The sequence below is a fragment of the Ambystoma mexicanum genome, chromosome 10 (assembly GCF_040938575.1).
Source record: "Ambystoma mexicanum isolate Mex_15411 chromosome 10, UKY_AmexF1_1, whole genome shotgun sequence".
NCBI lineage: Eukaryota > Metazoa > Chordata > Amphibia > Caudata > Ambystomatidae > Ambystoma > Ambystoma mexicanum.
In genome coordinates, this window is record NC_090932.1 from 1,097,874,693 (window position 1) to 1,097,892,502 (window position 17,810).

Sequence of the window (17,810 nt, forward strand, 5' to 3'; positions counted from 1 at the left end):
CCGAAAACTATAATGTGTTTTCCTCCAAAGAGTTCTTCATAGTCTGTTTTCAGGACCTCTTGTAATCTGAGGTGAATGAAGGCTAACATTAGATTGGAAACCATGCTTACTTCATCTATTGGCAGCATTTTCATTTGTTTGAAAACTCTGCGTAGTTCCCTTGCAGCTTCTGGAGAAAGTTTGTAATAGTCTATTTTGTTTTGGTGTTCTACTGGAAGGAGTAGTAATCAGTGTAAAGTGACACTGCCTATGGTGTAGGCAGCTAAACCTGTGGGGGCAGTTACAACAGCTGACAGTTTGTTGTTTGTCAATTGTTGGAGGAACGTGCTGAAGATTTTTATTAAGAACGTTTTGCTTGAACCAGCTTGACCTCTTACGTATAGCAGTATAGGTTTGAAGTCTTGGCAGGTCCACTTTTTTTATTTTCATGCTGCACACCATGTTGAATTTGTTTTGTTATTTCTTGGAAAATGCTATGCTGATCATTGTTCAATTTTGATTTTAGTACAGCTAAGTCTTCTGTAGATTGCTCATACTGACAAATGGTTTTTTCTACTTCTGTCTTGGCTAATTCTGCCTCATTTGCTATTAGTGGCTGTCCAAGTGGTTCATTGCTTCCTGTTACAGAAGGTTGACTACTGTAAGGAGTGTCCACATCTAGTTGCGCTTGGAGTTCTTCTTCTTGTTGCTGTTCATTGCGCAACATTGTTTTGTACTGTGCAAAGTTTACGTCTGTTATAGTACTTTCATTTGCTTTGAAAGCGTCTTCATAGGAGTCATAGGTATCTAGTAAATCTTCTTTTCTCCATGGTTTAAAATGTTGTAGTAGGGACATGTAATACAGTTATTTATGTTGAGGAGTTTTTAATGACAATTGGATATGATTAAGCTTAATTTGGTAAGTTTCACTAAGCTGCCTTCACAATTTTCCACTCTGTATCTACCTTTCTTCTCATTTGGTTTAATATTATTTTTGTATGTGAAGTTTTGGGCTATGTGGTATAGACACATGATTTCCAAAGTGGTACTCCTGTTTGGGTAGTATGTGTCTAGTAAATTGTTTTTAAAATATCATGGCTGTTGGGATCATTTTTGGCCATTGTTTCTATATCTTAATATGATTTCAGAACTCTTTTTCTAGATTTAGCGGGACCAAGGCTTAGCCATACTATATTTTCAGATTTTCTATACAAAGCAGTACCGGTTAAATGGTCTGCTGCTACATAGCAGCCACATTCTCTATAGGAGAGCATTTTTATGCGTAAGCCGTACAATTACTGTGATAGTGTTTTGTCAGATGATATGTCATCCCAGAGGTCTTGGAGCTCTGTTTTTTCTGCTTTGGTTAAGTAGGCTATTGCATATCGTGCAACTGCAGTGGAATTGTCTGCAATGTACTGCACATCTATATTTGCATTCCATAGCCGGGCAATGATTGCATTGTAATCATTGATGTATTTTGATCCTTCTGTTCTTTTTGTGTAAATGTGTTTTTAGGTGATTTACCTTTGACTCTGTCTAACTGAAGACATGAAATTGTTTACTTGACCTGTTGTTGAAACTGGTCTAGGGAAAACAAAGCGGCATTTGGTGTAGTATTTCCCTTTGTTTTTATATTTGCGACGACAATACTAACCACATTTTGTGTCTTTTGAAATTGACATATATTTGGATGAACTGCAAAACAGTGGCATCACTGTCCTCACCAAATTTAGGAGCATATTTAATCCACAAAAGCTTGTGGATGTGTGGTGCTCCTCTGGCTTGGTATTCATTTCTCCAAAAGAAGTGTTGCACTTCTCCGATGGGAGGAACAGTTTTATTACAAATTAAGTGTAGCATAGCAATGAAGCGATGATGGAAATATCTTGATACAGTTACAGGATCTAGAGAGCAGAGTTCTCCTGGTGTTTTTATATCTATATTTGTTGTGTTTTTGTTTGCTATGCGTAGGAAATCGTGTAAATCTACCCATGCACATTCTGCACAACTTAATGTCACAAACCAAGTTGGTGGGCCAAGGTTTCTTATCATACAGCGTACAACTCAGTGACGTTGGAACCAGTATTCTTTTGTACCATGCATGTTTGCTAAAAGATTTGTAATGCCTGACTGTAAAACCTCATCTTTTTCTTGCACTTTTTGTAGTCATTGCGTAGCTGACATATTTTGAAAATTGGTACCTGATTTCAATTTGTGTGCTACTCCGTAGCATTGTTTCTAGTTCACTTTCAAAGAGAAGGTGGAATATGTATTCCACGTTTTGTCTGAATCTGGGGTCTTCAGAATACATTCGTGAAGAGCGGTATTCTGATGCTGTTATTTGTGCGGGTCTATCATTGTACCTTCCTACTTTTCAAGTAGGAAAGAGTTGAGGAAATGCATGTGCTTCTATACTTTTTCCCCATATGCTGATTGGAGATCCTTTGGCTTGCTGCATTTGGTACGTTTCCAGTGCTTCATCTATGGTGTCTTTAGAGTGTAATGGGTGGAGTGTATATTATTTCTTTGTAGTATTCATTGTTGTCTTTTAGATATTGCAGGGATTGTCTAACTTTATGTAAGTCCACGAGTTGTTGCCATTTGTTTTGTCTTTTGTAGGTACGCCATTTACTAAGATGATTAAAGATTGATGTATTGGACGATGCACTCCCAGTGTACATTTTCTTTGAAATCTAATGGTAAATAAACTACTTTGCCACAAATGCCTTTCAGTAATTCAGAGGGAGGTAGTTTTGCTGTTTTTGGATAAAGGCGTATTATTGCTTGAAATGTGTGCACTGTTTGAATTATGATGCTCTCATACAAGTTAAGTTGTTGCAGGGGATTTGGTAGTGGGAATAATTCCGAGTTATGTGTGATAGTACATGAAGGTGTTTGGTTGTTGTCAAGTTTTGCAGTGCAGAAACTGCAATTTTTTTTTTTGAATCTTTCTTTATTAAATATTCGAATAACAAACAACAGAAAGGTTGACCCCACACACCCAGCCCAGACAATGAACAAAAAACAAAACAAAAAAGCACCAGTAGTAAGCATGAACAAACAGCCCCAGACGGTCAATAGTGCACAGGAAGAGAAGAAAACGTTCACTCCAGCCCCCCCCCCCCAGAGTCCAAGATGGACAGCCAGCCATCCACAGACTTGTATTATTGAGCATAGACCGGGGAGGAGGCAGGAGATTGCGCCGTTGAGGACATTTCTGCCATTTATCGTCTCAGGGGAGGCCAATAGTCAAGAGGGCGGCCAGAGGGAGGAAGTGCGGAGATGTATCCAGTCTCTCTTCGCTCAGTGGTGTTCATGATTTCCAACCACTTAGCAACAGTGGGTGGTTTAGATCTTCCCCAGAATCTAGCTATAAGATACCTCGCCAACACAGAGGCCATACTTAACAGTTTCTTTTCCAAACGGCTGCCATCTTCTATCAGAGCCAACAACCAAAACTCTGGGGAGTAAGTACGCGGCGAGGGCAGCATCGCACTCATTACCGCCTCTATGTTAGACCAGTAGGGTCTAATGCGGGGACAAGACCAAGCGACATGAAAAAAGTCCACGTCTGTGAACTCACACCTCTTGCATGCAAAGGATTTCCCAGGGAAGAACCTATTAAGGGCGGCAGGGGAGTAGTATACCTGATGGATGAATTTGAACTGAAGTAGTCTGTAACGGCAGTTCAGGGATATATAGCGAGTCTGCCTGCCAATTACCCTCCATTGGGTTTCACTCAGAGGTGCTCCAAGGGCGGGGTGCCTTATATGTTCATGCCTACGATTACCACACGCCCTCCCTCCCCTAATCAGTTTGTATATAGTAGACACCAGCTTACCAGATGATTGCGGCTGAATAAGGCTCAGGACCGGGTGAGGGGAAGGAGCTCGGGGAAAGTCCTGCCAGATATCCTTAAGTGTACTCCGAAGCCTAAAGTAATAAAGTAAAGACACTGAGTTATGCATTCCTCTGGACTTAAGTCCTCCCAGGACGCAATCTGATCGTTATGGACCAAGTCATAAAGAGTCTGCACCCCCAGCCCCGAATACAATTCTTTAAAGGATTTTTCATGTGTTAATGGTACCCGAACTATATTGTAAATCGGGAAACGGGGCAGATAACGGGAAGTGGACCCGAGCAACTGGCAGACTCTGTCCCAGGTTTTACATGTCACTGCCAGAGGCTGGATCTCCCCCCTCGGGATGGGGCCCCTCTTACCCCATAGTAGCCCCAGAAGTGCATTGGGGAAAGTGATTGCTGCTGCTAAGTGGTTGTGCGGGGTATCAGCACTCGGGGAGCACCAACCGGCAATGTATTGTGCCTGTGCTGAGAGATAAAATAAGAACAAGTCGGGGCATTCCAAGCCACCCTGGTCATAAGGCCGAGCAAGAGTATCGTACACTACCCTGGGTTGGTTACTGGCCCAGACTAGCTTTGTCATTAATTTCCTAACACAAACCCAAAAGCGTGCCGGGGGCCAGAGCGGGACGTTATTAAAGATATATATAGAGTAGTTTAGGGAGGATAACCATCTTGGACAAAGCAATGCGAGCCGCCTGGGATATAGGAAGTAATATCCAGGCCTCCACCCTCTGCTCCAATTCCTCTAGGGTCTGTATGTAATTCTCCCTGTATAGGGCATCTGGCGTGGTGGAAACCCTCACTCCTAGATAGCGTATCCCCTGCGGGCACCATCGAAAACCGTCTCCCACATCAAGCTGATGTACTGAGGGGGTCAGGGGGAGGACTTCTGACTAAGTCCAATTGATCCTGAGACCTGACAATTCGCCAAACCTGACGACCTCTTGGGTCAGAGGGTTTAAGTTTTGCTGAGGATGCTTATCAAACAAGAGGACATCGTCGGCATACAGGGATATCACTGCTCGATGTGTGCGCACCGTTACTCCCCTGTGTGCATGCAGCTCCCGGATGTGACACGCCAGTGGCTCCATGGCAAGAGCAAACAGAACAGGTGAGAAAGGGCACCCTTGGCGAGTCCCCCGTGTAGGGTAGATGTATTCTGAAACTGTACCGTTGGTGCATATTGCCGCCCTTGGGGCGGTATACAATATTTTAACCCACTCTATGAACCTGAGTCCAAACCCGGACCGGCGAAGGACTTTGAAGAGGAAGGGCCACTCGATGGAGTCAAAGGACTTCTCCGCGTCGAGCGCCGCTACGTCTATTGGGACCTCTGGGTTAACATTGTGCATTAAGGTGAATAACCGCCTCAGGTTAAATTGAGTGGACCGGCTGGGAATAAAACCAGCTTGGTCTGGAAGGACCAAGGCTGGCATGTGAGGTAGGATACGGTCAGTGAGAATTTTCGCAAGAATTTTATTGTCGGTGTTAATAAGTGACAATGGTCGATATGAGGACATATTTCGGGGGTCACGGCCAGGCTTTAGGAGCACAGTCACTAGGGCAGATCTAGTGGATTCTGGGAGAGACCCACACGAGAAAGCACTGTCGTATATTTTGAGTAAATGGGGAAGCACCAAGTCCACGTACGCTTTATAGAATTCCGCTGCCATACCATCTGGCCCGGGGGCTTTACCGTTGGGAAGAGATTTAATATTCCAAGACAAGACCAAGAGAGACTTCTGCCCTCTACTAGACGTCATATGTGAAGACACACCAGCTGGGGGGATGCTATGATATGGAGCTTCAGTATTGCAACAGTTAATGGCCTATTGTGTCTGAGTGGGTCAACAAAAATCCCATCGAGGACCAAGGCAACCAGAAACAAAGAACAACCCTGCCAAAACCTTGGCACTCCCGCACCCCAAGCCCACCCACGCCAGAAACACAACCTACCGGCAGCCCAAACCCACCCCAACTCCAAACAACCCCCATAAGAAACAATCAAACCGCAGTAACTGCAGGTGAAGGTGGAGCTCTGTAGGCGGCCAGTGCGCTCCAAGAGGCCTCGGACAAGGGAAAATGATTCTAGGACCCAACCCCACGGGACAGCGATCGCCATCTCAACCTATCTGATTGGCACCGTTCAGGTGGGAAGGAGAGCGTCCCGAGGGACTCGCAGGGTTCGGAAGGCCTGAGGCAAAGCGCTCGGCGGCCTCAGGGGACGTGAAGGAAATTGCAGATCCATTGTGCTGAACACGGAGTCTAGCAGGGTAAAGCATTGCATACTTGATCCCTTTTCGCCTGAGTGTGGAGTGTGGATTTAACTGACTGAAATGTTTTACGTTGATCTTGAATCTCAGGACTAAAGTCCGGGAACAGTCGGGTCACGGAGGAGCCCCATCGCAATTCTCCCTTCTCCCTGGCATTGCGCAGGATTATATTGCGATCCCGATAGTTAATAATTCTAGCAATGATCGGGTGCTCCGGTGCACCAGGGGGTGCTCGCTCCACCATGAACATCAATGTAAGCGGAGGACTGTCCAGTATTTCAATGAGGAGTGTCTCAATAAACCTCTCCATATTATCGATCGCTGTGGATTCCGGCACCCCAAGTATGCGTACATTATTCCGTCTGGAGCGCCCCTCCAGGTCCTCATTCTTAGCCGCAATCTTTTTAATGGCCTGCTGCAAATCTGTCACCTCACGCTGCAGTGTAGAAACTTTATCCTCACCCTCTCCGATACGCTGCTCCGCTTCTGTCATACGCCCGCACAATTTATCAATCTGTATGGCTGAGCTGTCCACCTTACAGGTTAAGGAGTCTATTTTTGCACCCAGGTTATCAGTACTGGTCTTTAAAGCGAGTAAACTCTGGTTTAGGACAGTGACATCAAGTTGAGAAGGAGGCTGACTCGAGGAGGGGGATGACGATCCGGAAGGTTGGTCCGTGCGGGCAAATTGCTCCATCTTGGCCTGCTTCTTGTGGTTTCCCATAGCTGGGGGAGATCAGAGGGGACGAGGCCGGCAGCAGGCCATGCAGTTAACTGATGTGGAAGGGATCCCTCTGCATCCCAAAAGGCAGGAGCCCGTGCCGCCTCCTCGCACAACAGAGGCAGTCCAGTTTCAGACCACTGCTCCCTCCACAGCCAGGACCAGGCGCAACAGCAGCAAGCGATGAGCGGAAAGCCGATCTGCCTGACGGGTGCAGTTACTGGATGACCTGGCCCTCAGCTGCCCAGCAAAGGTTATCGTCGTTGTCAAGAACTGTAGACAGCCAAGGGAGCCCTCCTCTCCACACTCCCCCAGAATTGAACCGTGGGTGAAGATTACATCCCCAAACGAAGTGAAACAGGAGCCGGTGTGGCCTCAAGAAGGAGACATGTGACGACGTGATGTAGAGCCTGAGTGCTGTCAAGGATCACCCACGATGATGCCTTATGCCAACAGAGAGGGAGCTGCTTAACTGTATGCTGAAGCCCTGTGTCCCCCAATCCAGGGGACCGTACCCTGGTCACACCACAATAACAGCCCAGGGGTGGGGAGGATGTAGCTCACCGGAGCAAAATGTAAAGCGGGGGTCCCCCTTAGGGTGCACCTGGACTAGGGCGACACGCTGGCAGATGGTCAGAGGAACCAACGCGCCTATAGCACAATAATGTCATTGCAGAGGAGAGGGCAAAGTGGGCGAAACAAGGTTGGCAGCTTGGAACGAAAACCAACAGAGAATGGGCCCCTCCTGGCAGCAGGAAAGAAATAAAGAAAGAAAAACAAAGATTTTTCTTCTTTTCCCCTCTATTTCTTTTCTCCTTTTTTCTTTTCCCTTTAGGCATGCAATTGTGTTTTGCAAGTGGCTTTCACTTGCAAAATATTTTCGCTGGATATGCTCCATTTCTTCGAGTAGTTCTTTGGCTGTACCATGTAGAAGAATGTTATTTAAATTGGCTAGTGCTAAAGCAGGACATTTGGCATAGTACAGTTTATGAACCAGATTTCTTATAGTTGTATTGTGTGTTGACATCATTTTGATATGGTGGAAGGTGCTTTTGCAAGTAGGTCCAGAAATGCAGGCTAATGAATGTCCTTGTAGTCCTGTGTATTTGCGCACTGGACAGGAGTCCATACTTTGTAATAGTTTTATTTTCAATTTCTCTTTGCCATTCACATATTGATTGAGGAACTGGCATAAAGATTTTAAAGATTTTTTGGCTATGTTACACATTAATGTGTAGGGCCATTTGTATACTGGATGCGTTGGTTCAGTGGAATGGAGAGTTGATACTAAGTCTTCTGGGGATATTTTTGTTAGCAGCGCTTCTTGTTCCATAATGGTATTCTTAAGATTTTCATACCCTCGTACACTGCTATGTAATTGGGTTTATTTGCTTTTGTTTGTATGCGTCTTCTTTGAAATATGGTTCTGTGCTGGTGGTGTGAGTCCATTCACCCCCATAGATGTTTGCGAAGTTATGTTTGTTGATATTCCGTTTATTGAGTCTTTTTTGTAGTTTAGTACTTAGTTTTGTTAGTGGTTTCCTTCTGTTTCTTCCTTCTGTTTAAAACTAAAATAAATAATTTACTTTTGAGAAGGATTGCACTGTCCATGAGAGCTTCTAGGATTAATTTTCTGTGGTAGGTTTTAAGGGTTGTGAGTGATTTCTCTCCTGTTTTTATGAAGTTCTGAAGGACTCTCAGGCAGAACATTTTTAGTAAAACATTTTTTTTGGTATGCTTACTTGTGGCTACATTGAGATTTATTGGTGCAGTGTTAGCACTAGTGGTAGCTGTAGTCCTGTTAATCACTTTCTGTTTTGTTTTACGTTTTGAAAGAGGAGGCAAAGTTTGTTTACTGGAAGCTGTTTTTGTTTCGCTGACTGTATTAGCTGTTTTGTTTGAACTTTTTGTACAAATTCTGCTAGAGGTGGATGCTTACTTTGGACACTTTTATTTTAATTTGTCTACTTTTGTGTTGCTTTCTACGGAGTTGCTTTTTGGTAGGCATTCTTTTGGGTCTGTTGGAGAAAAAACGAAGTGTGGGTTGGGATGTTGTGCAATGTATGTGTGCTTTGTGTATGAGTGTCTGAGTAAGATGGTAAGCATGTATGTAGAGGTGTGTGATTGTGCAATGGGCTGTTCCTTCAGGTTGGGAAGGCTATTCCCGTATTTTTGTGTTACTTTACTGGTGTTCAGATGACAATACAAAGTATGCAGCTGCTGAGGGGCAAGCAGTAATACTGAATCTAATGCAGTTAATACAGTGGGTTAATACAGTGTTTGAGTAACAGTTAGAACATTATGGCAGTATTGACTTACTTTTTGGGATGGAAAGAGTAGGTTTCTAGTATATCTGGACTAATCGAGAGAGAATACTAGTATATCTGGATAGATATACTAGTATTCTCTCTCGATTAGTTGAGCAATATTTCCATGCCGGCCATTTGTGGCCTTTGACATTGTTTCACCTATTCACAATATACCCTGACTGATGGGAACTATTAAATAATACTTAATAGGATACCGCTATTGAGCTGTTATTTACTATTCTGAAGGCCTTGAAAACGACCCGAGTGTCGAAACACGTGTCGGCTATTTCTCAATCTACCTTATTAAAATACTGTACCTTGATTGCTGGTTGTAGTATTGTAATGGTGTTAAGTGCAATCCTACCCTTCTTTGTCATATAACTGTTAATTTAATACCGGCCTGTGTGGATTGGTTGGTGGGAATTGGATTGCTGCTAACACTTCTTCCTTCTTTATTTGATGATATGTCTTATAAACTTAGTAGTGATAATTAGCGCACAGGTACTCTGATCGTGACTCCACACTCTTTGTTCCTCTTCCTTCTCCCACAATTATACTGTTATTTCGCACATCTTTTAACATGAAATGCCAGTTTGTTAGATAGGTGTGTGTGTTGTGTCTGATTACTATTATAATCATTTGTAAAGTAAGTTCAAATGATCGATTGTGAAAAATAGCCAGATTGTACAGAAAGGAAACTGTATGTACATCCTATGCCCTATAATGCATTAAATGCTATTATAGTTGAAATGTGGATAAATAGGTGGCAGTGGTTTACACAAATGACAGAATGAATGAAGAGAGTAACAGTTTGCAAATTATAGTTACTAATATAGATAAATAAAAATGTGGAGAGCAGACAGCTTTTGAAAGCGACACTTGGTCATAGCAGATGGGAGGAATGACAGTAAGCTTTTTTTACAGGTTATAAATAGCTCTCAACTCACCCGCTTTTGGCGGGTGTTACCCGCCTTGCAAGCAGTTGAATCACCCACCAAGTCCCTCATACGCCCATTCACTTCTAGGGCCTCTCGCCCACCAAAAAGAAAATCGGTTGTTTTAACCCACCTGGGTGACCCAAAAGGTTGGGAGCTATGGGTTATACAGGGTAAGTGGCAGTTACCCCGTTTATATGCATTTATACAAGAGCTGTACATGCACTGAGCAGAAAATATTTTCACCTGTAGTTTGTGTTCATTCATGTGGGTGTGGATAAATCTGGAAGCAGAAATCTAGGAGAGTTTTGCAATAGTTGTTGATGTACGCGCTTTGCAATCACAGCCCAATTGTACTTCGAGTGATCAACAGTACATCTAAAGTGCTGAACTGTGATGACGGAGTTGGATGTAGAGGTCTTGGATGTGATTGGTAGATGGTTGTGTGACTGCTTAACAGTTGCCAATGAGGCAATGGTTCAGAGAGTGAAGCGGAAAGGGTAGAAGGGCTGTCCCAGTGTTACTTATGCGCTCCGCGGACACCGCGGTTGTTCGCAGACAGGGTGTGCCACACCCGGGGCTTCTGAGTATGAAATGGGAGTATATTTGGGGATTAACCAATCAGGTGTTGAGGTTCTGCTTCGTATTGAGAGAGGTTGTGTGTAATGAAGATGGCAGAGGTGGAGAAAGTCAGGGTGTTGGTGCTTGGAGATATGTTTGTGAATGGTTTGGAGCAGTATGCTAAGTGTAGAAATGTGGCTAACAATTTTAACATAAAAGGAGTGGAGGTGGTGTGGAGCACTGTGCCTGGGTTCAATTTGCAGGCAATGCTAGAAGTTTGTCAAGATATGGCTAGGGTTAACAGTCCACATGTGGTTGTCCTGCACTGTGGTGCTTTGCATTTGGGCTATGTCAGTGCCCCTACTTTGTTGCAAGATCTGGAAAACTTGGTTCATGCAGTAATGAAAGTACTTCCAAATGCCAAGGTTATTTTTTCTGCTCTGGTATCTAGGGCAGTATGGGACAATAGTTCTGTTTTTTGTCCTCATCAAAATGTTGCTTGGTGTTTAATCAACCAAGGCATGTTTGCTTTTATGATTTAGAGCTGGCATGTTCTTTTGCAACAAGGACAACGCTGATTCTGGTAATGTTGTTTACTTTAAAGAAAATGGCATGTCATTATCTTTTATGAGAAATGCCATGCTGTTTTGGAACATATAATGTGAAGATATTTGGATGGAAATAAGGAAAAGAAACCAAAAAATGTACAAAATGAAAGGTGTTTCTGAAGCATCTTAAAAAAATAAAAAAAGGCTCTTTTCAGAGCCAACCTCAAAGGCGAAATGGGGCACACGGTTTACATTTTCGTCCCCCACTCTCAGATTGTACGATTTGTCCATAGACACCGCGGTTCTCTGCGGACAGGTCATATTACATACAGCGATTTTGAGGCTGAGAAGCATGCAAATGAGACATAGCAGGGCAAGGGTTTGGTCAATAAGGTTTACTGGGTGTAATGTGTAAGGAGAGACTGTCAGAAAGTCTTTTTCCTGAGAGGAGAGCAGATAGCTATGGCTGTGTCTTTCAGAAGGCAGATTGTCTTGATTTTGGGAGACTCGTGGATAAATTGGTTGGAGGTGCATGCAGATCGCTGTGGAGTGGCTGCACATCTTGGATTCCCTCATGTGGAAGTGCACTGGCATGGAGTGCGTGGAATGAAGTGCTGGATTTGGTACCTCTTTGTGCTACTTTGGTGACACAGTGTCATCCAGACATTATTATTATTCATTGTGGAAGGAACAGTTTAGGACATGTCTCTGGAATCTCTTTGCATGGGCATGGTTGTCATGGACATGTTTCCAAAGTTCCGAGTAATTTTTTCCCGTATTGCACAGAGACAAATGTGGCTGTGTTCTTCTTCATTTGGTCCACAAATGGAGAAAGCGAGGCGCAATGTCAACAAGGTTGTTTGTGACTTTTTGAGAGATGGCTGGCATGTCCTCTTTTCACGATGAAAATATTATGTTTCGTAGTATACACATTTTTCGCAGAGAAGGAGTACATCTTACTTATGCTGGCAATCATATTTTTCTGTGAAATATACAAAATGCATTGCGGCCCTTTTTGGAATTTGAGCAATCCTTTTTCCAGTAGGTGTTGACCATTTTAAGTTTTCGCAACACAAAAAAACACCACCAAAAGGCTCTTTTCAGAGCCACCACTTCCTCGCGGAGAAGAATGCAATGGTTGTGATAGGGCAGTTCCCCCAAAATGTAAAATGTCTGTGAACTATCCACGGACTTCTAAAAATGCACAGGGCTCTGCAGCATTGCATTGGCACTTCTATTTGTGAACTGTGAAAGGTGGCTTTTTTGTTTTGTATTTCTTTTTGATTTTTCAGACATGACACATAAGGAAAGGAAGGGAAGGGCGGGTAAGGGAGGAGCACCAACCACAGGGATAAGAAAGGGCAGGTGGAGAGATGAAGATGTAGGGTGGGCCTTACTCAGGTAGTTGGCAGTCCTTCTCATGCTCCCGGACCGCAGTCTCGAAAGCACTTCGAAGGGTCTCCCCCCTGCAGAGTACTGTGTGCAGTACACACACAATACTGTGACCCTCAAAAGGTAAGATTCTACAGAATCACGTATGGCCTGCAAGGCAGCTGGAGGGATGCGCTGCCCCACAGGAGTGTCTCTTGTGGTGGCAGGAGCAGAAACAGAGGATGCTGCAGAGGAAATCAGCATACTACGTTTATCGCAAGGTACAACCTTACGAATAGCTCCACTGTGGAAGGACTTTAGGTGTCGTTTCATTGAGATAGACCCATAGCTGTACAAACCTGCTTTGCCACGTCTCGGCACCATCTGGCACGGAGTGCAGCGCACCTTGTTTGCTCAAGCTTTCGGTACTCCATCAAGAGTGGCAAACAACCTCCACACCCAAGACTCATGGTGAGTGCTAGTAGTAGGGACTTCCACTACCTCATCCTTGTCATCCTCTTCATCCTCCTCTGTATCCTCACACCTGTTCCCCTCTTCAGGCCCTTGGGGAGGTGGTGGAGGGGTTGGGGGTGGTGCAGAGACAGAAGTAGCACCAGCAGCAGCCATGGATGCCATCAGGACAGCTGGCAGGAATTTTCCAAAAGCAATTAATGCAATAGCAAAAGCAGGTCCACCAAGGATCAATGTCCAGCAATGGCCTGTCTTGCTTGGAAATTCAAAAGCAAAATGAGGATCATCTCTGGGGTACGGTCTTTAAAAGGGGTGCTGGGGCGTGCTTCGCGAACACCCACGCTGTCTGCGAACACTTCGAACACCAAAAAAGTTCCAAAAAGTATGTAGATCGCTAGGGACATTGTCTGGGACATGTGCAAGGCTGAATTCTTCCAGGAAAATACTTTCGATTGCTCAAAGAAGCACTTTTTTGATGTCCGGAGCCCGGATTGTGTTAGCGAACAAGGACCCACGCTTAGCGTGGGTGCGATCACATGATGACGTCGCGTGCACGTTCGAGAATGGGACGGGTGTCCGTAGGACACCAAATGCGTGGGGTCGGGTGTACACATGCATGCGGCTGTTTTACGGATAGTGTTCATGTCCCCGAACTAATTAAAAGTGCGGCGGACAGTTACGGACAGGCATGATGTTTGTAGGACCCAAGGGTGTAATACGCATGCGTGCGGGTGCTCTACGGACAGAGTTCAGGCCCCCGACTAAATTAAATGTGCGTCGCAACTTTGCGGACAGGAGGACGGGCTATGTGTTCTATAGACATATTCATTGTGGTTGCGGACAATGCGAACAGAAGGTATGTTCTAAGGACAATTTATTGTGAATAGTTGCGGCCAAGTAGACGGCTTTAGTGTCCTGCGGACACCTCCATTTTGATTACGGACAGTGCAAACAGGCGTAGTGTGCTTAGAACACCCCCATTTTGGTTAATTGCGGACGTCACGGACACCCGCGCTGTCCAGGGACACCCTAACTACCTTTTTTAAAAAAAACAAGACTCAGAGGAATATACAAACAGCACACATAACATTTTATTATTGTATAAAAATTATGAAAGGGAAGGGGAGGCGGAAATGGATACAAATACAGGAGAATTAGGGGTTTGTACATGTTGGATGGTAGGGGAGGAAGGGATTGAAGTCTCATAATAACGTTTTTCTTGCTGTGGAGTTTTTGGGGATGATTGGCTGGGACATGGAGAAGGCGAACCGGTACATGTGGGACAGTGCTATTTAATTTTTTCCTTTATATGATCCTCTACAAAGTTTTTTAGAATATTGAAATTTGTCATTAATACATCAATTTTTTCCTCTATGCGTTGCAAATGATTTTTTAAGGTGTCTGTTTCTGTATTGTTCTAATTGTCTGTATGGTCTGTTAAAAAAAAGTAGTACACATAAAATAATAGTTATTAACTGATTTATTTACAGAAGTGTAGTGTCTACCATTACTATCACTGTTGTCACTCATTTCGTCCCGAGGACATTTTTATTCTAGCCATTCCAAAGTACTAGACATTTCTGTGTAAATAAAAATAAAAAAAAAAAATAAAAAAAAGCATTACTTTTAGTGTACCCTAATACAGAAAATTTACAAATATATGAAATTTATGTAGTGTCCTTACCATTTTCTTTTTAAGCTTTGCCGTTACTGCTGTGTAGGTGTGCTGTTGATTTTTGCTGTGCAGTTTCTGTGAGGTAATTGTGCTGGAGGTACAAGTTATTTTCTTTTGGTATGTTCCATTATGTTGCATATGCTATGTAATTGGACTGTTGGTGTCTTACATAAACAATTTGCACTTTATATCTTTTTTAATGTCATTTATATATATACTGGTGTTTGAGCATGTTTAGTGTATTTATTGCATGATACAACAATGTAAGATACCCTCTGAGTTTTTGAATAGTGTTGATGTTGGCCGAGTCCGTCCACGGACATGCGCTCAGTCTGCAGATCTCAGCTCCACTAGCGTGGGGCAGAGTGTTCAGTATGTTCTATGTTACATGTACATAAACTAAGGGAACTCTACTAAACACCTATCAAGTTCATTCTATCTATATTCAGTGAAAAGACTTTGTTAAAGGGGGGGTTATGGTTCAGTTGCACATCTAAAAACCTATGAAATTCAGTGAAAAAAACGTTGTTAAAGGAACGTTATGGTTAAGTTGCGCTACTAAAAACCTATGTAATTCAGTGAAACCACGTCAAGTGCGATGTCCAACACCCCAATATTTGTGGCACGGGTGGCAGAACACCCCTATAAAACTAGTGCTGGGTTCCAAACCCCGAAATCTGTGGCACAGGTGGCAGAACACCCATATAAAACTTGTCAGGTTCCAAACACCCTAAAATTGTTACCAAGCAAACTTCCACCATTCTCCCAATGCACATCACCCTCAAGCACACACAAGGTGATACATTGCAATACAAATATAGAACTCTAAACATTTTATGATAATAACACCCTAACTTTAAAGTCCATAACGTACACGTTGGTCCTGGGGAAGAAAACATTAGTGCAAGATACATTCTGTTAATTAATGCACTGTTGTCACAACCATCAATGATCAGAAAACATTGCAACTCTCCTAAACAGAGGCCATGTCAGCCACACCAAAAAAACACTTTAACCAAGCCAAAAGAGAAATGAACCAAATATAACCAGGTAGGACCCAAGGCATATCACATGCTTCACATCACACACAATAACCAAGTCATTATTCTCTGTTATATACTGAAAGCTCTTGGAAAAAAGGCAAAAAATCTGGATCAAGTTCTCCCAAAAACTTGATATATGTGCTCTCAGGATCCTCAAGGGTAGAACCACAACATCTGCAAAATCCCCAAGTCTCTCACCAATGAGCAGATGCCTCCTCTGACCCCGAACAGCATGCAGGGCACAGCACAAAATGCTTGCAACAGTACCTTTTCCTTTGATGACTGTGAGCCCTCACTGTCTCACCATTGTCTGTGCCCACCTCCTGAACTGCATACATGATAAGGCATGGTGCTGTAACGTGGCCCCTCTGATGCCTGATCCCCTATCTACTTAATCTCCCAGGCTGTATCTGTGCCAATGATCAGGTGTGTTGCTCCAGTGGCCAAAAATAATTTCAAGGTGGCCCCACTGGGAAATTCTGCTACAACCGCTGCTACCATATGTTAACTCCAGTGGCCAAAATCTGTAAGGTGGCCCCTTTGTGAACCAGTGACCAATTCTTCCTGGTGGCCCCGCTGGGAACCGCTACAAATCTTTTCTAACTCCTTTTCCAGTGGCCAAAATACTTCAAGGTGGCCCCACTGATGCTCACTACTATTTCAGTGGCCAAGATGCTTAAAGTGGCCAGAATCTGTAAGGTGGCCCTGCTGGGACACGCTGCTCCAGTGGCCACATAACTGTAAGGTGGCCCCACTGGGATGTGCAGCTCCAGTTGCCAAAAAGGGCAAGGTGGCCACACTGGGAAGTGCTGCTACAGTGGCAAGAGACTGTAAGGTGGCCCCACTGGTACTCCAACTGCTACTACAGTTATCTCCCGCCCCCAGCTGCCTTGTTCCTGCCAAGCAACTGCTTTTGGGCTATGGGACCGGGGTCAGCTCACGTTTGGGGAATGGGGGTGCCGGTGGATGTCCCCTGCCCTGGTCTCACTGCTTCCTTTCTTCCTTCAGGCACTGCTTATGCTGGACAGCTATAGGTTTCCGGCCCTTCCCTCAAGCCAGCTCGTCGCCAGTGTTGCGGGGTGTAATGAAAGGTCTGATACTCAGGTAAGGGAAGTGAACTTCCAGGGACAAGGTATATACATCAGGTAAATCCAAAGGTAAGTAGGTAGGAAGGTACACAGGAGATATCCACTGCCTCCTCTCTCACAGACTGCTTCACTCCCACTAACCTTCATGGAGCTTACAGGGGCACTCGCACCATAACATTCCACAGGCATAACATTCCAACAGGCATTCTCTCAGGCAAGCATTCATGCAGGGCCAAAGCTGGGAACACAAGACACAACAGCATCATCCCAAATAATGAGCATGGCCATTTTATTATTCACACGCCGTTGAAATGCCCCCTCAGTCATTTTCTTGGACTGCATTTATACTGGGGTCCAGGCACAACAAGCTCTTGGAAGGGGGATTCGATGACTTGGTACACTGTCTGAGATCCGGGGTAAGCACCCCAGCTGACAAGGCAGAAATATTTAGCGGTGGGGAGTAGGTGGGCCAGCAGGAGCACAGACCCTCAATGTGTGGTTAGAACCAGACCTTCAAGTGGCCAGCATGGCACCGTAATTGACCATCTCTCGAGGGGTGTTCTGGGGTACCTCTGGATCACAGGACCTAAAAGGTTTTTCTTCAGAGCAGGATGTGTCCCTTTGTTTCTTTAGTAATATTCTTTTATTATTGGGTAGGGGTTTTGTTTCAAACCTTTCCCAGAAAGAAATGACATCATTAACAATACATTATGTGAAACACATTTCATACAATCAGTAAAAATCTGTTAGTCAACCAGAATACACAAAGATTTTATATATCATTTCTATTCCTTAAAACATCTTCTATAAAATTGTCACTCTACACAGAGAAATCTGGTTCCCACTCATTTATTTTCAGGTATCTGGCACCTTTTAAACATATCTAAAAAATCTTGCAAATTGCAATGTGCGTTTGGGCTGCAAGTGCCGACAGTTCATTAATAGATGTTCTAAAGTTTTGTGTGCTGA